Consider the following 25,597-nt stretch of genomic DNA (forward strand, 5'->3'; position numbering starts at 1 on the left):
GGGCTAACGCTGTTTCTAGTGTAGAATGATCTTCCAGGTTCTACAGAAAACATTCACTTCTTAGAGGGATCATCTTCCTTGCAATAAGAAACACAGACTCACAGTTTTCACTATTTAAACTGAAAGATATCTGTGTTCTACTGCTTTTTTTTTTTTTTTTTTTTTTTTTAAGGAGTTGTTAATATTGGTGTTCTCTGTTTGATTATATATTTATTTATTTATTTTCCTTTAAATTAGAAGCTTCTTTTGCATTGGAAAGAAAGCAGTGTGAGTAAGGATAGTTATATTTACCTAGTGATACTATTATTTTCCTCTTGGAATAAATAGCTTTACTCAGCTACGCTGAGAAGTAGAAATATGCTCTTAGTAAAACAGAATTTGTTGATATGAATGGGTATTTGTAGACAGGGGTGGAAGGTAGAGGAGAGCTCTTTGCTGATATAAATATTTGATAGCTTGACTTGCTGACATGCCTACTAGTCTTGTACTGCATGGCAAAATAACAGCTCTCTGGACTATGAACAACTATTGTCTGAGAAGCTGGAAATAAACCAGTCAATCAATTTACCACTTGCAAATCTAGTACCATGGTAGCTATTTTCAGGGAACTGCTTTTATAATGGCCTTGTTCTGTTCTGTAGTTTTGCACTATTATTATTTCTTGAGGCAAAGTGTAGATTGTAAAATGCAGAATATAATGCTCTCTGACCTCCAACAACAGCTTGAGAAACTAAAGCAACTTTTTCTTTCCTGATTTCCATTCTGGTTAGAGTTTTCATGGATGCTAGCTCCTGACCTCATTGCTTTTGGGTGCTACTTATTACTGTGGGATGCAGTGATTTTATTTCTTAATGTTATGCAGAGTGTGTGTCTACTTAACTTTCTACGCTAGAAATGTATATTTCTAACATTGCACGGAATTCTACTACTGCTTTAGAAAGATGTGTGTAGAATAGTTTCCTGAAATAATCTTTCAAGGACCAAGTCTTCCCTTCCAGACTGCTGCTGGAATTTCCTTTTCATCGAAATGTTTCCACACATACCTGTATCCACTTCTTCCCCTGGGAGGATAAAAGAATGCTATTAAACATAAGGAAGACTTTTTTTTTTTAATCTGCTGGAATGCTTCATGAGCTTGCTAGCAAACAGTAATTTTTTTTCTTTTCCTTTAACCTTGAGCACTAGAAGTCTATATTATCCCTAGGAGTTCAGAGTACTCCAGATTCTGATTTTCAAGAACAATAAACTAGTTCAAAGACTAGTTACTCACATCCCTCGAAACCTGAACCAACTGAATGAAAACTGACTCCATGTTATGCCAGCCATTTATTGATTTACTGCTCCCCTTGAGATGCATACAAAGTAGTGAAGCCACAGCCTCTTGCTTACTGTGCAGGTACATTGGCCTCCTGGGGCTTGCTGTGCCACAGCCGTCAGAATAAGTCAGTCAGTTGCAGGAAGGTCAGGGAAACATGAAATTAGCAGCCAGCTTCACTGAAAGCCTATCTATTCCAGCAGCTACGTTATGTCTGCAGGATAGGAGTGCTGGAGAGTCTGCTCTAGAAATGGATTTTGGTTGCATCCAGGATTTACAGATTAAAAAGTAGCAGAGGTCTTTGAACTGACAATTAATTACTGGTGGGAAGGAGGTATTTTCTGATGAAAAATGAGTAGATTTCTGCCTGTTTTGCTAGAACAATGTTAGCCTGATATGCTCTTGCAGGTCAGAAACTTTCCATGCTCAAACTGGTGCATGTTCTCTTCTCATTACTGCATTTTGTGTCTGTAAATAAGAGAGCAGTTCTGATTCACTGTGTGGAACTTAGATCTGAAGCTGATGAGCGTATATGAAATTTTTAACATCTGAAGTTCCTGGTTATTCACAACTATCAGCAGATTGAGACTTTCAGTTTGTCACAGCATATGAGTAGTACCATTTTATTTTAATTTGGACTGATGAGTTCAGGATGTTTTCATGATGTTTTTTCACGTTCCATTCACACCTTGATTACATCTTGAATGTTACGAGTAGTGTAGAATCAGTCAACAGAGCACTAATGTGTCATTTCTCAGCTTGAGCTGACCTTGCCTCCACCTCCACATACATTTTCTATAGGATCAGCCCTGATTTCCAGTATTGACGTCCTGGCATCCTGAGAGCATCCACTTGCACACTCAGCCTTATGAACTTCAGCAGCAGCTGAATACTGAAGCTAAGAATCCCACAGTCTGATGCTCACAGGCTGTTGGCAAGCTCTTCTGTTTGAGTTGCTGCAGCCCTGTCTCGTGAATTGGGGCATCGTTCTTGTGGCTAAAAAGGCCAATGGTATTCTGGGGTGCATTAAAAAGAGTGTGGCCAGCAGATCGAGGGAGGCAGTTCTCCCCATCTACTCTGCCCTGCTGAGGCCATGTTTAGACTACTGTGTTCTGTTTTGAGCTCCCCAGTTCAAAAAAGACAGGGATATCCTAGGTGTCCAGTGGAGGGCCACAAAGATGATAATGGGCCTGGAGCGTCTCCTGTATGAGGAAAGACTGAGTAACATGGGTCTGTTCAGCTTAGGGAAAAGAAAATTGAGGGAGGATCTGATAAATGTTTATAAATATCTAAAGGGAGGTGGGAGGCAAATGGGTGAGGCTGCTTTTGGTGGTGTGTAGCAATACGACAAAGAGTAATGGCCTAAAACTTGAATGTAGGAAGTTCCATACTAACATGTGACAGAACTGCTTTATGGTAAGGGTGATGGAGAACTGGAGTAGGCGGCCCAGAGAGGTTGTGGGATCTCTTTCTGTGGAGATATTCAAGACCCATGCGGACGCCAACTTGAGTGACCTATTGTAAGGTATCTGGTTTAGCAGGGGAGCTGAACTCGGGGATCTCTTGAGGTCACTTCCAACCCCTGCAATTCTATGATTCCATGATTTTCTTATCACGTTGTTCCTACAAAATACTCTTATTTGTAGCTGCCTGAGGATACAAGTGACTGTGTGAATGAATATAAGAAATACTATTTAATGCAGTAAAAGAATAGGATAGATGCTATGAAATGTCTATCTGATGCTCAATTTTTTTTAGTTGTATGGAAGCTAACAATCATAGACAACAACAACAATCCATAGAACTGGATCTAGCAACAGGCAGGATTGCCAGTTGCTAGATCCAGTACAATATCAGATTGCCCAGGGCCCCATCCAACCTGGCCTTAAACACCTCCAGGGACTGGGCATCCAAAACCTCTCTGGGCAGCCTGTTCCAGCACCACACTGAGTAAAAAAAGAATTCCCTGTGACATCTAATCTAAACCTTCTTTAGTTTAAAACCATTCCCCCTTATCTTATCCCTGTAAAAAGTTGATTTCCCTCATGTTCATAAACTCCCTTTAAATATTGGAAGGCTGCAATGAGGTCTCCCCACAGCCTTCTCTTTTCCAGGCTGAACAAGCCTGGTTCCTTCAGCCTGTCTTCACAGGGGAGATGCTGCAGCCCTTGGATCATCTTCATGGTCCACATCTGGACCCTCTCCAAAAGATCCACAACTTTCCTGTTCTGGGAGCCCCAGACTTGAAAACAGTATTCCAGCTGGGGCTTCATGAGAGCAGAACAGAGGGGGACAATCACCTCCCTCTTCCTGCTGGGCAGCCTTCTTTTGATGTAACTCAGGACGCTACTGACCTTCCTAGTTGCAGGCACACACTGCTAGCTCATGCTAAATTTTTCTTTGACCAGGAGCCCTAGGTCCTCTTCAGCGGAGCTACTCTCAAGGAGTTCTTCTCCCAGTTTGCATACGTAACTGGGATTACCTTGATCCAAGTACAAAACCTTGTACTTTGCTTTGTTGAACCTCATTAGTTTCAGAAGGGCTCACTTTTTGAGTTTATCAAGATGCCTCTGGATGGCATTCCTTCCTTCTGCTTTGTCAACCACACCACTCAGCTTGGTGTCATCAGCCACCTTGAGGGTGCACTCAGTGCATTCAATCCCATCATCTATGTCATTGGTAATGATGTTGAAGAGTACTGGTCCCAAGACGGACTCCTGAAGAACATCACTCATAATTAGCCTCTGCCTGAACATAGAGCCATTGACAACGACACTCTGACTGTGACCTTTCAACGAATTCTTTATTGACCGAATAGTCCACTCTTCAAATCCATCCCTCTTCCAATTTAGAAATAAGGATATGGTGGGGGACCACATCATAGGCCTTGTAGAAGTCCAGGTGCATGACATCAGTTGCCTTCTGTTTGTCTACCAGTGGTGTCATTCTGTCATAAAGGCCACCAGATTGTTTAGGCACAACCTTCCCTTGGTGAAGCCATGTTGGCTGTCTCAGATCACCACTTATCCCTCATGTACCTTAACATGTCTTCCAAAAGGATCTGTTCCATGATCTTCCCAGGCACAGAGGTGATGTCCACCAGCCTGTAGTTCCCTGGGTCCTCCTTCCTCCACTTTCTGTAGATGGGAGTGATGTTTTCCTTTTTCCAGTCCCTGGGAACTTCATCTGACAGCAAGTGCCTTAATAAAAGTTAAAATACTTATAAGAAAACTTCAGCAGCATGTTTTTATTTAAAATTAAAAAGTTTCAAGCTTTTTTAATGCAAAACTAAAAGCCTAGTGAAAACAAAATAAAACTTTGTTAATAGTTCAGCTTTGTGCAATTTTACAATTTCTGTTAATCTGTTTAAAGTTTTCTTCTTTCACAGAATAGATTACTATATTGAATAGATTACTAAATTTTGATTATTTTGAGGTAAGAAATTTTTTTGTTAAAAAAGTATTCCATACTTTTTGCTGGAAGAGTATTTAAAACTCGTCCTGCAGTTGGAATAAAATTGAAATTACAGTAAATTCTCATTTTAATTTTTGGAAGTTGTTAGTTCCTCAAAAGGAATAACTGGAATCAAATATCACATTTTTATTTCAGCCAAAACTACAGTTAAAACCATTGCCATATTTTTCATGAAAAATAATTGAGTTAGAATCACAGTTTATGACTGTTTGGCAGGAAACGTAAGAAAGTTGCTATTTCAGTAGTTAGAAAAGGTAAAAAGAACATTTTGTATGAAACTCTTAGAGGGAAATCTGAAACTAATGAAAATTTCTCTTATTGCATTATCTTTCCATCTTTCTCTGGTTTGGCTGTTTTTTGTTTTGTTTTTTAACTGCAGCATCTCAGACTGTTTGCAAAAGACCTGGCAGGCAGGAATTGCTCAGCTTATAAGAACCCCAGAAAGAGAGAAAGCAAAAAGGTGTGATCTTAAAAACGTGAATTAACGTTCTTTCTTTTCCCCTTTTACCTTGATAGTGTAGGAGAAGAATGTTAACCACATGGCCTTAGCACCATATTCTGCTTTCTGATCGCTTTCATTAAAGAAAAATCCCTCTTTGAGAGAGGAAGGAAGACTGTGGAAAATATAGAACGTCACACCCCATCTTAAAAAAGGTAAGGGAACATTTTTCTGCTGATCCTTTAGTGCTGTTTTTTTTTTCCCCCAGCAGATTTTGTGCTGATCACTGTAAATGATGTCTTCAGTTAACATTAAGTTGAAGTGAAAATGCAGATAACTGAATACTGAAGTTTGTATTTTAATCTCTGTACTCTAACCTATACAACAGAAAAAAACGTTATCATAATAAAGGAAGGATGTAATGTATGTGTTACTGTACTATGAAATATTCTGTGTGTGCTTTTTGCCCATTTTTTTAATGGGAAAACAAACAAACACCCACTGCACACAACAGCAAATATTTAATTTCAATCACTGAAGTCATGCAAAGATATACATAGTCTCCAATCTACTAAGCAGCTCTCATTTTGCCAGGAGAGATTTTTTGGGAAATACAGCATGTTTGCAGAATGCTACCACTGGGAATTAGTGCATTTAGGCTTTTACCAGGACAGATCTGTACTATTTTAATTTTTGCAGGGTTTCTGAATGTTTGGTTATTTGTGAAATATTTACAACTCAGCTTCCTTAGATGCTTCAGTTCTATTGAGTACTGGAAGATGCTGAAAACATACTGAATTGTGCTTGTTTCCTCTGAAAGTGGAATGACAGCAGCAAAGGGTTTTGTCCATTCAGTCCATTATTTTATTTTATTGTCATTATTATTATTATTATTATTATCATCATCATCATCATCATAATCATCATCATTATTATTATCTTCATTATCATTATTATTATCATCATTATCATAATTATTATTATTTTTGTTTTATTATTTGATTTTTATTTATTATTATTATTATTATTTTTTTTTTTCTGGGAAGAATTTTGAAATTGTGAATGACAGGTAATGACTTCTTCCTAGAGCATTCAATTTGGAATGTGGGCAAACATATTCATCAGTGAGCTTCATCTGTGAAGTCAGTGTGAAGGTAAGTACAAAAGCTATCATGAACTTACTCTACCTGTAGAGGCAGCTCCAGTCAAAATTTGGTTGCAGGGCTCTGTCTAGCATTCAGAATGTATGTTCATGCACTCTGCATTTCTGTAAAACTGGGCTTGGTGTTTATCTAATGTAGAGATGCTGTATTTGCTTTTTTTTTTTTACAAAAAATGTTGACTCTGTTGTTTGCAGTTACTCTTGTTACTTGGAAAATCTGTCCTGTCTAACTAATATTGCTATATAAATTGAAAAAGATTCTTGTCCTGACTTACTTGTGAATGTTATGTGAAAATGTGTGTTTGACTGGTGTGGTATGTGGAAAGAGAATGAATGATAGGCAGATTTCATTGGCAGCTTTCCTTAAATGGTCAGCTGTTTTCTGTTAATGTAACACAGGTAGGGTATTTTCTTACTTTTTCAAAACAGGAAGATGCAAATGTGCTCCTCTGTCAGGGCAGGATGCTTCCTGCCTGCTCTCTCTAACCTCATCATGTTTGCATGTCAGTTGTGTCTAAGGAGGACAGGTTCTGAGCTACCTTCTGTTCCTTTTGGATAGACTTAATTTATGCATGCAATACATGTAGTTCTCAAAAAGCACATTTTTTCACTTTGCTAAGCCTTGGTACAATACACATTGCTTAACAAATGAGTATTTGAAGAGCAGTATGAGAGTGGTCAGTTATAGTACCATCTTCAGATCGGAATGAATATGATAATATGATTTTTTTAAATTAAGTATGTAAGACATACATTTCTGTATAGGATTTGCGCATATTTCTTATTCCAAGACAAGTAAAGCTAGCTTTTTTTTCCCCATAGTCCATCAGCATTCTTTCATAACCTACACCCACATGTTCTGTGTTAGAATATTCTTTTTTGTCACCTGCATCCACCTCTGGCATTGTGGGCCCACATGATGAAATAGGAGGCATTACTTTTGAAGCAGCCCTTGTACATACTTTGTCATTAGCTCCTTCTGTCATTTCATATTTTCTAGGTTAAAATGTTAATCTTCAGACTCATATTTATTGGTAATTCTCTCCTGGCTCTCCAAAGGCTTCAGTTTTTCTTCAAGATAGTAGTAGTAGGAGCTATTGGGAATAGGTGAACGGTTGGACTGGGTGATCTTTTAGGTCTTTTCCAACCTTGGTGATTCTATGATTCTATGATTCTAAGATGTGGCTTTTTTGTTTTCTTCCTTCAAATAATTAGGAGGGTAGAAAAACCAATGTTTTTTGTTTTTTGTTTTTGTTTTTTTGTTTTTGTTTTTTTTTTTTTTTGTTCTATTAAATTTTCTGATTTCACTTGTATCATTCAAAGCCATTTTTCTTTCATTTGTTCTGTTAATTTGTTTTCTGTATTTTGCATTCTTCATTCTTCTTGCTTATCCAATAAAGATTTCTTTCTTACAGTAACTGATGACTGTGGTTGCAATCAACTGTGGACTTTAAGTCACTTCAGTGGAAGTACAAACGACAAGGATTTAATTAACTGAATCACTATGCGTTAATCAGCTGTGAAAATAATTTATTTCCTCATTTTAACAAAGAGGTCCTACGAAGAAGACAGACACCTTGGTATAGTCAGCATAATGTTGTAGCATTTCTTCAGGATTCATTTTCTCTATCTCTAGACTTACAATTGCAATGAATTTGAATGGTAATTGGAACAAGCTTCAATTTGAAAAACTATGAAATGTGAATGAATTGGTTGTCTTCTCAAATTTAATATCACAAGGTAGATTCCCACGCGAGATCCCTGTGGCGCTCCAGCTTCCATCTGAGTGAATTTTTCAGTTGAAATGCAGCTCAGAGACTTGCATGACTTTTGTAGAGCTGTCCATGCATCCTTTGCTATTTTTACTTTGTTTCACTGCACACTGTTGTTCTTCCTAGAGATTTGCACTGTCCTGAACTGGCAGTAGGCAGAGGTGTCTTCAAGGCAAGTTCATTCTTCAGTTCCACTGTCTGTAAGCATTTAAGCAGTAAGGGCAGCTGAACTCTCCTAGTATGGCTGGTTAAGGTTTTTCATTGAAGGGTCCTGCTCAGATTGCTAATTTTTTGTTGATGTAATTGAGGGTAAATCTGTATTATAGCACTATTTTGAATCGTAATCTATTTTTTCCCATGGAACATGTGTTATTGTGTAAAGAAAGATTTATTGCTCGTAAAGGAATGAATCTGGAGATGACATGAAAGTAAGAAGTGTTCAGTCCTCAGGCAAATTTCACTAGAAAGTTTCTCAGGATGTTTTTAAGCTGTTATTTTGGTTTGACTATATATTTTTCAGAAGGATAGTGCCGTAATTCTTAATGATTTTTTTTTTCTGTTAGATCTGTTGTAATCTACTATTATTATTATATATTCCTATATAATATAGACAGTAAAAGTGTCTGTAATTGAGCATGTTAATATAGTGGTTTATTCCTTGATGAAACTTGAAGTATACAAAAACACCCAACTAGAGGATGTAATATGAAGAAAATAATTTTCTTTTAAAAAGGTTTCCTTTCAGTTCTACAAGGTCTAGGTAGTTAATGCAGAGTTTTATACTGTAATGCTCTTCAACACTATTACACTTTAATTCAGTATTTGTGTACAGCACTGTTTTTATTTGTTGTGCTAAATAGAAATTCTGTATAGACAGTTTAAAATATTTCTTATAAATAATATTACATATTATATAAATATATAACACTGTTAGCTGTTCCCATTAGTGGTCAAAGGAAGAAATGCAGACAGGTGGAAAATGTACAGTGTGGCTTTCTTATTGCAAAACTGTGCTTCACTGAGGTGCAACTCATTAGTCCTGCACAACTGCAATCTTTATTTATTAAAGATTTGATCATGTAACAACTCCTGTACCCTCACAATTTTACTAATGCTGCCTAACTCCTAAGAAGCCTAAAATGTAAGGCATTTTATTGCAAGAACATTGATTTAAAAATAAGAAAAGCTTAAACTCTTGCTTGATTTCATGAACTCAGTGATTATGCAAATGAATCACAGAATGGCCAGGGTTGGAAAGGACCTCAAGGATCATGAATCTCCAACCCCCCTACCACATGCAGGGCCACCAACCTCCACATTTAATACCAGACAAGGCTGCCCAGGGCCCCATCCAATCTGGCCTTAAATCAGTTGTGCTGTACTTATTCTTTCAGTAACATTTAAAAAAAGACAAACAAAACAAAAAATAACATATGAAAGCATGGCTACAGATGAAGGGGATACTGACTAAAATGTTGACCCTGAGATAATGGGTATTGATGATTCAAGTACTGTAAAAAATTATGCGGTGTTTTGGTTGAAAATTAAAGAGACAGAATACATTGTCATTTTATTTACAGAAGAAACCAGTTTCTCCCTTATAAATTATCACAAATAATCTGTTTCTGCCTGGGTCTGAAAGTCATAGAGCTGACCAGGCTGGTCCTGCAAATTCTTCTTAATCCAGATAACTCTCCCAATGTCTTTCTTAGACTATTTGGAGTATATTTGATTAACCTATCAAGTTCCAAGTTCTTCTAAAGGAAATCTGAGTTATAACTTTTTTAATAGCAGGATTTGAGTTAGTAATGTGTCCCTTGCTTTCCTTTCTTGAAAAGATTGTCACAGCAGAATAAAAGAGCTACAGCTTATTAACTTCTAATTCGCATTAAGTACATATGAGAAATTACATAGGTTTTGTGATATCTTTACAGAGTTGTAAATGGAAGAAAATAGTTTATTTGGTTGAGAGTATGAATTTGAATGAATGAAGGAATACTGAACATTCTTGGGGAAATTTTAATTTGAAAAAAATAAAATTAAAAATACCTAAAAGGATTGAAATGCCTTTTAATCTGCAAAGAAATCTGATCTGTGTTGGGCATTAGTTACAAAAGCAGAAATTAACAGTGCTTTCTGTGGCTTTGAAGTGTTTGTAATCTATGTCATCTAATTAACAGTTCGGTGGTTCAGTAAAGACCGTTCCTACCAATAATGTTTATCCTATTAGTGCAAAAGGACAGAGTCAAGCTATTGACCTTTCTTATGAGTGTCTGGCTCTTCTGGCTACAGCAGAGTGTATATATAGTGAATGATTTTTTTTTTTTCCCCCAAAAATCATCTTATTTGTGTTAAAAGGGATGGTTGATAATTCTGAAATGGAAGCAGGGGATTTTTAGATACCTGCAATAAATGACAGTTACAGTTTCAAGAAGCCTGAAATAATATGTAATAGCAAATGTTAAGAGTAGAAATACTGCTGGAAGTTACTCCTTTAAATGTCATCATATGGGCTTATGAACTTCCTGCCTTCTGCTAATTTCATGACCTTGACTTTCACAAATCCCCAGTTCCACAAGGCAGTGATATTAATCTTTATTTGGAATTCATGTCTAACTAATCGTATTTGAATCCCCCCGCCTCCTTATTTTTCTCCTCTACCAGCTTTTTGTTCTTTGTCAGTTTGCTATAAAATCCCAGAGTGGATGAGTCAGTGATTCCAATCTGTTCCTACTTAGAAACCAATTCCCTTTTAGGGATAGCAGTGTCATGCTTTAACAGTAGGCGGACGTGCTTTCTGAGAGATTTTGACACTTAGAACTTTCTTTTATTAGATATTGACTGCTTCACTTTTCATTTCAGAAAAGCATGGTCTCTGGTGTACTTTATTTTTACATTGCCTTTGCCCCCCAAAATCCCACTCCTCTTATTTTTTTTTGACTGTACATCTATTACCAATCCCACAGAGGTCCAACCAGGCTTAATCTTATGCAGATCCCTCAGTTTTCTTTCCTCTTCCTTTCTTGTCTCCTTGTCAGTTGTTCATGCTCCGACATGTGAATATCTACCTTGTTCCTTCCTGCCTCCCACCACTGTTTTCCTCTATACTCCCATGAATTCCTGACACTGGCACTGCTGGACCTTATGGCACTGCATTGCTACTTTTAGGTAGCTTGACAGTCTTCTAAGAAGCTAATACCGTATCTCTTCCTTGCTAAGTCAAGAAGAGACTGTAGATAGAAGGAGCAAGAAAAGGTAATGCCTGAAGAGAAGGGGATCTTTTGTGCTGTCTCCACAGCAATGACTGACTCTTTGGGCAGGTGAAAAGAGGCATGATGAGGTTTCTGAAGTACCACAAAGGTGGTTGTTCCATGGTCTGGAGCTGCAACCGCATATATGGATGAAGGGTCTTTGCCTTGGAGGAGTGAAGAGGGAAGGAACATTTCTCTCCTTTTAAATTCTATTTTAATCTATGAAACCACAAGAGAACCAGAAAAGTAACACATGATAGTATTGGTTTCTGTTCTTTTTTTCCTAATTGGTCAAAATACTGAAGTTGCTTCTGTTTCTTTAAAATGTTATGGTATTTTATGATGAGACTACTACTGAACTTGAAGTTATTAGAGTGAATAGAATAACTTCATGTGTGTTGAGGTATGAGATTATTATTCCTAAATCTGTTCCTGTTTTGTAGCACTATTTATTCAGTTCTACTCTTTCAGCTGCTCTTTCCTGCCATCCAGTGAAGTGATTTTTGCCTGGTGCACTGTCTGTGACTTTCTTTTACTAGATTTCATTTTCTTGTCTCACTGTTCTCCACTGACTGCAGCACTGACTGTAGCTTGAAACATTTGACTGAGTTGGTAAAAAAAGTTTCTTATAACCACCAGGTAAGCCTTCTGTTTCACAAGTTGAAGGTCTAGTGCCCATGTAAAATCTAAGGTTGCATTAATACCCTAAAGATTTAAGATAGTATATAACAGAAGACAGCAATTTGACATGAATTATCTGGGGAACAACTGAGACCTTTTAAATGTCTACTGCATTACATCCTTCAACTATTAAAACCTGCTTTCACGTAAGTGAATGGAAAAAAGCTTTAAATAGGAAAATGAACTTTGACTGTACAGAGTTTAGTTTTGCCAATTCATCTTTCAATCCTCTTGCACTTAATGTTTTGATGTATAAGAAAAGCTTGTGTTTTTGTAGCTGCTTAAACACCTAGATGGGAAAGGCTGTGACATTGGTGGCAGGTGGTTTGGATGTGGCTAAGATAGTGCTAATATTAGAGTGAGTAGTTCGTATTTTTGTAGGATTGTCCTCTGCTTGCTTTCATGGTGGTTGTCTGAGTGATGCTGTTCCTCAGCTGCTGTTCCAAAAGGTCTTCTGGTAAACTTGTGGGATGATTAAATACTGTGCTAATTATCCTTGGCCAGGAGATTGTTTCATGGTCAATCATGCATCTCCAAATTGGATGCCAGATTCAAAAGTCATTCTGAGAGCTACCTCTTGATGCCTGGGCTTTTCAGTATCTTTCATCTTTCAGTATGTTCATCTGTTGGTCACCAAACTGGAGCTTGGTCATGGTGTTTGAAATAATAAAATTGCAAAGGATTTGCATAGCTGCAGAACACATCCAAGGGTGTTGACTTCAGTTGTGACCTGCGAAGTGATTGCTCAGGAAGCCATGTGGCCTTTCTGATGATCCAGAGCGTTATTATGAGCTCCGTGAATTAATTCTGGCTTGCTGGCTACTAAGCAGGATGCTTGATAGTGTGTAGTGCTAGGGGAGAAAGGCTTAAGTGGTCTAGGTGAAGTGTTGTGTTTGCTTCAGGGAATCTTCTTGTGACATGCTGGAGTGCAGAAAGCGACCCTTTTCAGATGGGTCAAAAAATCATGCATTTTGTTAGACCAAAGCTGTTTTCTTTTCTCTCTCTTTTTTTTTTTTTGCAGCTCTTATTAATTAAAAATGAAATTGTTTGAAAGTCATTCTCCTGGTTCCTGAAAATGTTTCATTAGTGAAATAAAATGTCCCTAAAAAAAAAACCAAAACCAAAAATACAAAAATGACCCCACTAAAGCCATTGTTACATGTAAGTCTTTAGATATATTTCCTGACAAGATGCCCCAGAAGAGAGGCACAAGGAAGATATTCCTACAGCCTTTTAATCTTATCTCGTTTTTAGTTCTGTTTCATTTGTATGCTTGTGCTTTGGGAAAATGGTTCTCTATGTGTCTGTATTTTCAATGCTTACCAAAATGTGGATGCTAAGCAGCTTGGGATTCTTAAATGTTTCTTCAAATAAACGAATAATTTGTGTTTAATTGAATTTACAGAGAGAGAGATTTAATAAATTAGATTCTGTCGAATGCAATATATTCAATAATTTAAATTCTCCTCTGCAAAAGACTTTGTTACTGATCTCAAAAGCCTTTGCTACTGATACGAAAGTGCTAAGAAACTTTAAACCTGAAAATGACCATAAACTTATCTGCCTTTACAGCAAGAAAGTACAGTCTTTCTCTAGATGGTGAATTTTAGGTGAAGCACTTTTTGGTTTGAACTCCTTTGGGATGTGAACTGCTTACCATCGTGGATCTTTGGGTAAAGATTTTAAGCCATGATTTTAAACAAACCTCATGTAAGAACTTAAAAGACTATACTAGAACAGGAATTTTCTGCAGATAGTTTTACTGCACTTGAAATTACTTGGGTGCTAGGAGGTTCAAAAATTAGGCCATCCGTGTTTATGACAAATTATGTATCTGAGAACCTGGCCTTAAGATGCTGATTTTTGCTTAAATCCTGATTGTAAAGATTTGTAAGACTGGCACCTCTGCAAAAGGAGCCAGTTTTTATCCAGAATATGGAGAAGTACTGTAGTAGTCTTGACTTAGACTGTACTGATTGAGAACTATGTAATGAAGTCTTTTTAGGTCTTATATTCAAGATTTTATTGCTTTCCAGGAGGGATCTGCGTCATTATTGCTTCCTTTATGACAATATTATAGACTGCTTAACACTTGCCTCTGTTTCATGGTAATAACAGGATGCTTGAGAAAATACTAGCGTCTAGCACAATTTTTTCTGGAAAAATGCAGTCTCCAGATTTCATGGTAGATTTTGACATTTAATTGTTCTTGTAAAGCTGAAAACATAGAGTAATTTCTGACTTATTAAAAACTGCTGGTGTTATAGCGCCTATAAAGAGTTGCGTAGTGTTCTGGGTCTACCTTTCTGCCCTTGTAGAAAAGGTAAGCTGTTTTTGGCTTTATAGCTGGGGAGGTTTGAGCAAAAAGCAGTTGTATAAACTAATGTAGCAAGTGCATTTTGTGTGAAAGGTCGGTCAGGAGGTCCTAGCCATAAATCTGAAATCACTTTGGCTCTTGCTGTTTTAAACCTGCATGAAAAAACATTTCCCACTTTTTGAGAAGGACTTTAAAGTAGGGAAAATATATAGTAAAAATAATGCTGAAATATGTTCTCTACTTGATTTGCAGGGCTGTTCTACACACTTTCCCTCATGTTCTATTTGTCCTTCTCTTAAAAACAAACAAAAAATGCCAAACCCTTCCCTCTGGTGATTTCACGGCTTTTGTTTCTTCCTCAGAGAAGATCAAGTCTGGAGTTTCTCTGACTTCATCTGAAATTGTAGGGATGATCAATTTATTTAAGAAACCTTGTAAGTACTTCACTGGTTCTGTAGATTATGGAGCACATGGTGTCCTGTCATTCAAAAGCTCACTGTTAGTTTTGTTGGTCTTTTTTTTTTGTGGCTTAGTCTGAAGTACTTTCACTGGGGAGCTGGCTGAGGGGATGATGTGTTGTGCTTACTGTTTTTAAGCAGGAGCTGCTGCTAATGTATGTGCTGCTTTTGTCCATTTTTTGGCAGGCATAACGAGTAGCATGTGTATGCAGCGGAGTCAAATTCAAACCTCAGAGGTTATCCTGTTTTGTGTTTTTGCTGGTAATTCCCTGTAGCATCACTGGGAAATATCTGCACCACAGTGATAAACTTGACTCCCCCATTTTATGTTATGTCAGATGCTGTGCTTTACCTTAACTTTGAAGATGGCCCTAATTTTTGAAAGTTATGAATTTATGGATTTAAATTTTGAACTTAATAGAAAAATGTATTCATTTAGGATCATCCTGATTGCTTTTCAAAGTTGTCAAAAAGGTTGCTGTTTTTAAAGCTTGCTACTATAGCTGTAATTTCAATAGTTTCTATCTGTATTAGTTGTCATCTTCCAGTTGTACAATCTTCCAGTTGTACTGATACTGACTTACATTGTTTCATTTTCATTTCTTGCATTGGATTTGCAGTGATTATTTGACATATTCAGAGTTTGAGTTAAATGATGTAAATGGACTGAAGCAGTATTAAATCTGTATGTATGCATAAATACCAAGCATGCTCTGAAGCAGTTAATGGTGCTGGATCAATGTGGTGTCCTGTTCACCTCTTTGTTGGCTGTGTTTTGGGGGTTTTTGGTGATGGGGAGAGGGATTTTCCAAATATTTATAATGAACAGCATTTGCTTTTAACTTGAGCCAATGGTTAACATCTTAACATGACAAAAGCTTTACTCTGTTTTCAGGTTTTGTATTTGTGTTTGTTTCTATTCAGAAGTAAATAATATCTGTTTCTATAGGACTGTGTGATGCTTTGCGTGAGCTTGCACTACTGGAAAGGTATTAAACGGGGAAAAGAAAAAACGCTTTCTAAAAGGAAAAGAAAAGAGAGAGAAAGGAATGTACAATAATTTTTACTCCTTGAAAAGTTATTTGATCGGCTCTAATTATGGATTTAAAATATGAAAGAAGTAAGAAGACATATTTTGCAATCACAATTAGGGAATTCATGTAGGAAGAATAGATAGAAGTGTTTGAAATACCTGGCTAGCTCTCTGTTGACATCTGTTAATAATTCACACGGCCATTTCATTTATATTTTGTTGAGAAAAACAGAGTGGGCTTGAAATATAAAGAACCTCTTAACTTCCTTTGTGAAGGAGTGGGAGTACAGTGTCAATTCAGTGCAAAGAAAATAGTTTATTTGTGTGAAGCTTTCAAACGTTTTTAGTTTTCCTTCTGGCTAACGCAGTCATTTATACCAAAGGCATTCATATTTGAGTTTGATAAGATTTCTTCTAGTGCTTGTTCAGACAGGTTGGAATGCATGGTCCGACTGCCTGTCCCCATGGGTCATGACTGAATTTCAAATTTCTTCTCTGTAGTTTGTGTAGACTCACTGTGGTCAGGACTATGACACTCACCTAAGTGCAGTTCTTGTCTGAATCAACCTTGCCATGCCTGTAGTAATTTTTACTAATTACAAAGCAACTTACACTTAATGACATGCCATTAACGAGCACCTTTTTCTTTGGTGTATGAATAAATTTCTGTTTCAGTAAAATGCTTTATGAGCTAATTAAAGATCTCTGCCCAGTGTTGTTAGGAAACTTCTTGACTTGTTCTTTATACAACAGTGAGATAAAAATCTCGTTTCCATACTCCGAAGGTGCAGTCTCTTCATGTTTTTGATCCCATAGCAAACTGCATTTAATTCTTACTCTGGAACTCTGTTTCTCTAAATGACGTGTTCTCTCTAGCCTGAAGGGTAGAGTGTACGTCCCATTTTCTAGCACAGCCTAAAGCAGGAATGACCCAGCTGGTTCAGGCACTGGAGAATAACAACAGGATGACTCCACAGACGATGCTTGGGATAACCTGGAGAACAGGTACAGACAAACATTGCTGGTCTGACGGCATGGTCCAGGAAGGCAGGGCAGAGAAACACAGCTATTTACAGTGAGGTCATGTCCTCAGAACGCATTAGCTCCAGCACAAAGCCCATATCACTCTTTGGAGGCTCTGCCCTTGTCCTTCAGCACCTTGAGGAGCTTATAACCACCTTACTTTTAACCACAGTAGATAGTTAAAAGCTAAGATGTTTTTAGTTTATTAAACAAACAAACAAAAACCCACAAAAAGACCTCAATCAAATAACAACAAAAATAAGCCTACACTCTCACTTCTTCAATTTTGAGCTCATTCCATTAGAGTACAAGTGATGCTGCATTAGTTACCCAGGACTGTTGTCTCTGGAGCTTCTATTTGGGATTCCTATCGTGCTGTGAGGTATGCATTATGTTTTCACCCAGGCTGTAAAGGGTGATTCTGTCTTTAGGAGAGTTTGCCTCATCTGAGGTCTCTGCTTCTAGTCTTTCCACTTCACTCTAAATGAATTATTTAAATAAAATTGGGACAGACACTTTGCCTTGAGGTTTAGTCAAAGTCTATGAAGAAAAATATTGAAGAAAAAGTTGTCCTGCATTGACTAGCATTAAAGTGTGTTCCTGCCTCACAACCGGCAAGAATAATTTTTCTTTGTGTAACATGAAAAGTTGAAGTGTGGGGCAAAGGGTTTGGAGAAACGTAAGATTGACTTGAGCATTGCAAAAAGTTACCTTGCATTACTGACAGTGCTGTCATTTTGTATCTATAAATTAAATGCTTTTTTTTTTTTTTTCTCCTGGCTGTGCTTGATGAGTGTTACTGCTCATATGGCCTTGGGACTTTCACTCTGCAGTTTAAGCAAGTGTCAAGATTAGCATAGGCATGTATAGCATCAGTATTTTTCTGAAAATGCATTGGAAATAGGGCATGAAGATCTGACCGTAGGCCAGCACAGAGCACTAGGATGATTATGCTCTTGGGTTAGGACTTCTTGCTGTAAATATTAATGTTCTCATTCTATATTTAGTGATACAAAACAAAAAATAATATTGTTGTCATGCTCACATCTGGCAAATCATTCAGAAATTATGATCTTGTGCTGAAGATTTCAGGAAGTTCACCCTGAATTGGCTTTGAGATGCCTTGCAGATCTCAGCTTCAAAATGGATAAGGCAGAGGTGCTAGTTGGTTACATTACAAAAACTCATTCTTTTTATAAACTTTTGTTGTTGTTTTTCCTCTTATTTTTGTTCTGTTAATCAACTGAGTTAATCAGTGCCTTTACCCAGAGTACTTCTGTTTCATGCTTCTGTTCCCACATTCAAATGGCTGGAGAATACCTGGTCTGCCAGAAGGTGCTCTGTGTGAGTGATATTTTCTGGGATGGTTCTGTAGCACATTGCTGCAGGTGGCTGGTACCTTGGGCTTTGATGACTGCTGTACCTTTTCAGAGTAGGACAGGCACTGCCAGCATAGCTAGTGTGCTTCTGAAGCTTATAAATCACCCATTTATGAATTTACCCTGAATATTTGTCAATCTATATTCTGTACCAATGTCATATCCTTTGTATACAATGCATTAATTTCCCTTGGCAGCGATGCCTTTAATTGTCCTCCCCAGAAAAGGAGGGCCATATGAGTACCTTCTATTTTATTTCATTCTGGGACATTGTAAATGGTAAGTAAATTCCAGTCTGGGCAAGTGGTTTTGAAGAAAAGGTATTGTCTCCTTTGTCAGTGAGATTAAATTATATTCAACTTCTGTTGCTATGTTTGCTGTATTTCAGCAGTTCAGTGGTGATAATGGTTTGTGATCTCACCACTGTGAGACAGCATTGTTAGTCAAAGTGGCAAATCCTGGCCTGGAATCAAACTAGCATGAAAATAGGAAATAGTTTTGTTTTTGTTTTTCTTTATTCTCTCTGCCTAGAGGAAGGAAAACCCAAAGAGATATTTTTGAAAGAAACGTCTGGTCACTGCAGTTTAGTGAGGAGTTGCTCATTCACTCAAATACCTTTCTATAAATAAATTATTTAAGATATTAAAAAAAATGCTTAGCCTTATAATGCTTGAGTATCTCTCTATGGCTGTTCCTTTTCTCTTCAATTTTCCTCTTCACAAGCAATTAATTTTCTGTCATAAAATGGAATGGGTAGAGGAAGGAGAGATTTCACTGAACATCACAGTATTAGCTGGACTATTGTTCTTTTTTTTCCATTTTGATGGTACGGATCTTATGAAGAATACTTTATTGATTATTTCGTTTTGTAGTGTATATAAACAGATATCTGTACAGATACCTTATTTGGCTAACATCTAAAATTACTACTAGTTACTAGTATTTTATATTAATATGGTCACAGCAGTGACCAAATAAATTTGGTTACAAACTGCATCTACCTCAGTATTTTATGAAATCAGTAATGTTAGTTTTACAAAGAAGAAAAATATTCAGGAAGCTTTCTATTTCCTAGATATTTGTAAGGAAGTTTGAGCTGTAAAATCGTATCAGATGTTTCTCAGGTTACTAGTCGATAAGTGTTTCAAGTGATATCCTGTTTTTTCTACCTTGATTCTGAAAATCAAAGGCAAACCATGACCACCTTAATCCTTCAGCTGCCTCCAAACTGCAAGAACTCTACTGAAGATATGCCAGTCAGGTTCTGCTTTTGGTCTTTGCTCCAAGCTTTCCTTTCTTACTTAATAAATAAGAGGGATGTTTATGTATTTACGTATTTTGTATATTTTGTTATGACAAGATGAGGAGTTTAGTCCATTTTAAGCTCCTTCTGGCGCAACATTTGGAATCTCATGCACTCAGGACACTGCTTAGTAATAGCTTTCAGGAGCATGCTGTTGGCATTTGTGCTTCTTGTGCTGATGGCGAGGCAGAGAAAAAGATTTTGTATAACATAGTGCCCTGATGAAATGATCTTAATGGATACTCAGGTATAAATGACTGCTGAGGCTGGGCAGGGGCAGCAAGGAGGTGTCTGGTCACATCAGGTGTGTTCTGTGCACTTTGGGCTGCACTGCAGCCTGGCATTAGGCAGCTCACATTGCCTTTGGGAGGCTGTTGCTCTTTGCAGCTGGCTAGTAGTTCAGATTTAAATAGTTTCAAGCAGGAGTTGTCTCATTTAAAAAATGAATCTGCTGAGGAAATCCCATGTTCATCACAATTTTTTTTACTAAGAAGGAAACAATACGCCAACATATCTACTATGTCGACATCAAGTGTTTAAGCATATCAAGAAACCTTGGATAAAACCCAGAATACTGACAGGATCTTCCATGAACAGCTTTGGTTTATAAGCCTTGCCCTATAGTACAATTAGGTTTTCTCCCTACTGTTATGTAAGGAACAAATGCTTTTTTGGTGAATCAGAAGCCACTGAGAAGGAAGGAACCACATCTTCCTGGCCCTAAAGGTGCTGCACAAAGCTGACTGATGGGGCAAGGTGACAGGATGTCAGAGTCAGAATGGGGGGACATGAGGAAGGTCAGGCTTTCTGACCTCGAGCAGTACTCATTGGAATTCTTAATAAAATTATGAGCACAGAAATGATACAAATGGCTGGAAAGTCTTCGTAAGTAGGGGAAGGAGGAACATGGGAGCTCACAAATGGGAGAGGTAGCAAACTGCCAGAGTAAAGGGGCAAAGTGGAAAGCAGCATCTACTTGGTTCATCTTCGTAATGTCATGTAAATACAAGCACTGCTCTTCACTGTTCTCCTTTAATATCTCTTCCTTGTTGATAATGATATGGCAATTCTCGTGCAGCAGAAACTAGGTTCTTTTACCTGGAATTAAATAATGTAAGAACTATACAGGTTTTACTTTTCCTGTTCATTGTGTAGAGAGTAGTGTTGAAGTTGCTCTTTTCTTAGTCTGGAAGGTAAAGTATATTTTATGGGTTTGTTTGAACTTTAATAGAATCTGTTATGCTGATTCATGTTTCCTAACATCTGTTTCAGCTATATGATTTCACTGGAAGGTACAGTCTTCAGGAGAAAGGAAATCACTTCATGATCTGTTGTTCATGCAAATGTTCTTGCTTCTGCAGGTGGCAAGGGAAAACAGATGTTTCTGGAAAGCAAGATTTGTTCTTGCTGTGTTATGGGTACTTTAGGAAGTACTACTTGCTTATATCATGTAATCCAAGAATGCCTCATCTTCTCTGTGGGATAAAGTTTGCAAGAAATAATGTCTCTTGTAAGATCAGTTGATAGTCTTAGAAAAACAGACAAGTATTGGCAAGCTGTTTTTCCTTAGTTGTACCTATGTGTTTTAGGAAACCATTGTGGCTGCACCAATTTGTTGCCTTATCCCTTCCAATCTTGTTTTCATTTACTGTTTCTCAAGAATCAATTTCATCTTGGGTTACATTATCATATCTTAGTCAGCATGGAACTGTTGCTTACTGCCTGCTTTATGAATGTTATGCTGTGATGCTAAATGTCTCACGCAGCTGGACTTGAATTTTTTGCTGGGAAGTTGTATCACTGAATCTGAATCTCAGCCCTTTTCTTCAGTTCATCTTTATTTCCCCCTCCGTTAGCTTACACATTTCCTCAAGCTCTGTGTTTGTGCATTTGGGATGTGTCCATCTATCACCCTCAGTTGTTGAGGTTTTTGTTGTTTGTTTTTCTTGTGTGTGAGTGTGCAGTGGACCAACGGAAGATTATGGGAGTAGAAAACATCCAGAAATCAGCTTTCTGTGTGAAATCTGATTAATGTGAACAGGCAGTGGAGCTCGTATTTTAAAACATGGGACCATAGTTAAGCTGGACAGAATCTGCCCTTGTCCTTACATGTCTCCAAAGAATTCATTTCCTGTTGTTGGAGGAGTGAGACACCTCTCCAGGGAGTGCTGCTTTTGGATCTGCAGGGCAAGTACATTGCTTGCTTGTTTTCTTATGGCCCACATAAGCTTTCCTGGCTATTTCAGCTGTTGCCCTTGACACAAGTTAACAGCATTGGGTACCCCAACTGTCTACCTTATCTATCACATTTTTTCCTTTTACAGCATAGGTGAATGAGAAGGCTGAGCTATATTTCAGCTGTAGCATCGTACTTGAATGGCTTTTGCACAGGCTATTATCTGCTGCATTGCAAATATTTTCATTCCCATTTTCATAATTGTTCTACTGTTACAGGAAGGTAGATGACATCAAAACATGCTTTCCTCTGTGAAGTCTGACGACAGGTTTACATATTAGACTTTGCCTTAGCCTTTAGAGTTGAGTACTCCTTATGTCTGCACCACCAGGATCAGGAAGGTTGCGTGCAGCCTGTGCAGTGAAGTGTGCTTGCTGGTTTTGCAGTGACTCACAAAGCCTGAATTCAAAGTAATGTGGCTGTTGTGATGATGCTGGGTGGAGCAGGAATCAGCTAAGGCACATGCTAAATCACATGGGGACAAACAGGCCTCGGCTGAATATATAATCGCGTTGGCTCTCCTTCATTTTGAAATGAAAGCTGCGTTGATCTGTCTTACCTATTCAAAACTTGGAATGAAAGCAGCTTGAAGCTGATGAGGCAGTGAGTTTTATCCATGGACCTCTAGACGAGGAGGAGATGAGGATGATGTGGATGTGTAACGTGGTGAGAACATTTCAAAAATGCTGCAGTCAAATTGGTTTATGCAGCAGGTTACATTACTCAGCAGGACTGGGCGCTTTCAAAGAAGGCTGAAGAGGCAGGCAATGTGGGAACCATGTTAAAGCAGCTCTTTCACCCAGTTTCATGTGTGATGCTTCTCTCCTGCTTAATCTGCCATTTGTTTTATGAGTTTTTGCAGACAGTCTCTGAAGTGGGTGAAGGGCTTGGGGCACCTTTTGCCTAGGGCGAAATGTCTTTGCCTGATTGCCTGGTACAGGCTCAGTGTAACACCTTTCTCTGAAGTTAGAATGGAGCAGCAGGTGATTGATCTGGCTGGAGATGTCAGTTGGAAAGCAGATCTCAGGAATAGGGAGAAGCAAATGTATGTCACCTGGTAGTCCAGCAGTTCATCCTTCTGTCTTTCCCCAACTACTGAGACACAGTGTTGTTTTAACAGAGTTGCACAAATGCCATGAATCTTAACTGCTGAATATCATCCAAGAAGGATGATACCTGTGTAAAAATCTTAAAGATTTCTAAAGGAAATGTGCTGTTAGGATGTATTGCATCTTTGATTTATTATTTAAATCTAGGTTTCCTGCTTCATCCGTGATCAGGTACAGATGTGCTCAGATTCACAAGGAGTCGGTTACAGCTTTCCTGCTCTTTGTGTGAGTTTGTTCCCTCCCCTGGGTTCAGCTCAGGCCACCTGGCACCCTCCTCTTTGGAAACTACTGGTTGTTGGAGGTAGCCAGATCCCAGTGTACTCATGAGTTTTTTCTCTCACTAAATACTCCATCATCATGCCTCCAGCAGCTGCAGTGAGTGTTACTTAGGTGTGGCTTTGTCATACACAGGTATAACAAAGTGGAACATAAAACACAGTGTGGTACTGAAGAATGTTGTTGCGCTACAGAGATGTTTTCGTACTTCCTGGTCCAATGTTCCTACAGAAGTCTTGTATTTTAAAACCAAACTGCTTCTTCCTGCTGAACAAAAGCTCTTAGGGAAGAGCAGGGTGTGCACACAGGCAGTGCCTCTGCACACAGTCTGAGAGAAAAGCACATAGAGGGATTTAAATAGCTTACAGAGCTATTTGTCACCAGTACGACACGATGCTTCTCAAACTGGATTAGGACAAGAGACTAAAAGTTGTCTCATACCACTCACCTGAGACTCAAACTTGTCTTAAAACAACCTGCTAGCTTGTTTTAAGCAGATTCAGTGCAAAATTGCATACAGGTAGAGAAGAACTCAAACTTTTTGACAATACAGTGCTCTAGCAATTCTTTAGTGCAGTCTAGCCCAGACAAATTAATCTCTTGTTGGCAATGTTTAACAAGAAACTCTTGGTGATTTTTGTTTAATACACATTGAGGAAAAAGTCATTTGAAGCTATATTTATTTTATTAATTCTTTTTTGGAAAAATAAATCACTTCTTGTTAACTTTAAAAATATTTTTAAAAATATTTCTTGTCATCATGTCTGCTTTGTCTTTCTGCTGTGTTGTTTTGGTGAAGTTTTTAAAAAGTATCTCAAGGAAGAGATGCTTGGTTAAATTCTATACTCCATTACTTTGGGGGAAAGAAATGGTCAGAAAAATGTGTATTAAGTAGCTCATTAGCAAAGTAACAGAACTTTGTTCGTGTTCTCTTTGGTCACTTGCAAATTGGCATGCCTGTCTAGTTATGATGCTGCAAAAGGAAAATCCAGCACATGATTTTCAAATTCTTTCAATTCAAGACAGAAGATCCTGCACCTGTGGTACTGGGGTAATCAAAAAGGTGCTTGTCTTTTGGTGAAAAGAACAAAATATAAGCATGGTAAGCAATATAAGCCTAAAAATGAGCCCCAAAATTATGTTCTGGCCTTGCAAAATTGTCTTCTTTCCCTTATTCCAATAATCAGCTGATACCTACGAGCAGATCCCTAAAACCAAGAATAGATGTTTGAATGCACTTACTTTTGCTTTGTCAATACTGTACGTCAGCAGGGAATTGCAGCCCAGCATTTACATTGCAAGTGCCAGGCTGCTCCGGGCTGCTGCTTTGCTCTTTGACCGTGTTCCTCCTTTGAAGACGCTAACCCTGCTTGCTGGTGAGTTGCTGGGTGCTGGTGCCCTCAGCCCTGCCTGTGTTTGTCTTGTCATCTGCAGACAAGAAAAAAGCAGGCAAGTTCCAGCCTTTCAAGAAGTTATTTGGGAAACGAAAGAAGAGGGAACCTGTGTCAGATTGCGAGGAAACCAAACTGAAGCCGAGCCACTCCTTTGGAAATGTCTGCAATGGTACCTTCTCCTCTGATGAAGAGCCAAACACTGGGCTGAGGTAAGTGTGTGTGGGTCGGTGGAGCAGCCTATGCAAACACAAAGCTTCTTGCTTCTGCTTTTGGGCAGTGCTTAATGGCAGACGGTTGTGTGCTGGTTGTTAGGAAGCAGGTGCATCTCTTTGAACTTAGCACGTGCTGCTGCAGAAACTGAGATCTGACTTCTTGCACACAGTACTTGCTGTGCAGGTATACAAACAAGAAATCCCAGGGTTAAGCAGAAGTGAATTTGAATCCAGCTTCATGATTTAGAGTGTCTGAGTAGTAATATTATTGGCACCCCATGGTTTTAAAATTGGGGGAAGGGAACTTTGAGCTGACGGCTGTGGAAATTTTATTGCATTCTTTTTCCTGCAAGGTGGTATCTCTTGTTCAAATTAGAAATATCCTCTTTGAATCCATCCCTTTATGGTTTTTGCATTGTAATTAAACATGTTGCTTTTATTCTGCTCCTATCTGAATATAGAGTAGAAGAAGGAAGTGTGCGGAGAGATATACCTGTTAATCAGATCCTATTCCAATGGCAAGAGGGAATAGAAAGAGAGCTTGAGAATTTGGAGCAGAAATAGCGGGAGGGAGAGCATTAATAAAGTTCTCCATAGAAACTGCATGGAATTAATAAGTCATCAGTCTCTAACTAGATAGAAAAATGGCATAAAGAACAACAACAACAGAACAACAGGCAAACACAAAAACAAACCAACAACAGCAACAAAACAAAAGTAGCAGTAATAACAACAAAACAAGATGCACAGACTAAGTGGGTTC

The 25,597-nt window shown here is 38.1% G+C and overlaps 1 protein-coding gene across 3 annotated transcripts in view; it reads left to right on the forward strand.

Moving 5' to 3' along the window:
- The first annotated feature begins 5,307 nt into the window (after positions 1–5,307).
- Positions 5,308–25,597, forward strand: part of CRACD (capping protein inhibiting regulator of actin dynamics) — a 55,827-nt gene continuing 35,537 nt past the window's right edge. The window contains exons 1-3 of one of the 3 annotated variants that reach the window (XM_042812641.1): positions 5,308–5,443; positions 6,275–6,382; positions 24,663–24,831. The gene's annotated coding sequence lies outside the window, so the exon portion shown is untranslated. Of the gene's footprint in view, positions 5,444–6,274; positions 6,383–24,552; positions 24,832–25,597 lie in introns of those variants that run through there. The other 2 variants (XM_042812642.1, XM_042812643.1) reach the window with 2 other exon arrangements.

Source organism: Centrocercus urophasianus, unplaced genomic scaffold (genome assembly GCF_019232065.1).
Source record: "Centrocercus urophasianus isolate 14NV4802_14NV808 unplaced genomic scaffold, USGS_Curo_1.0 seq_13, whole genome shotgun sequence".
Classification (NCBI taxonomy): Eukaryota; Metazoa; Chordata; class Aves; order Galliformes; family Phasianidae; genus Centrocercus; species Centrocercus urophasianus.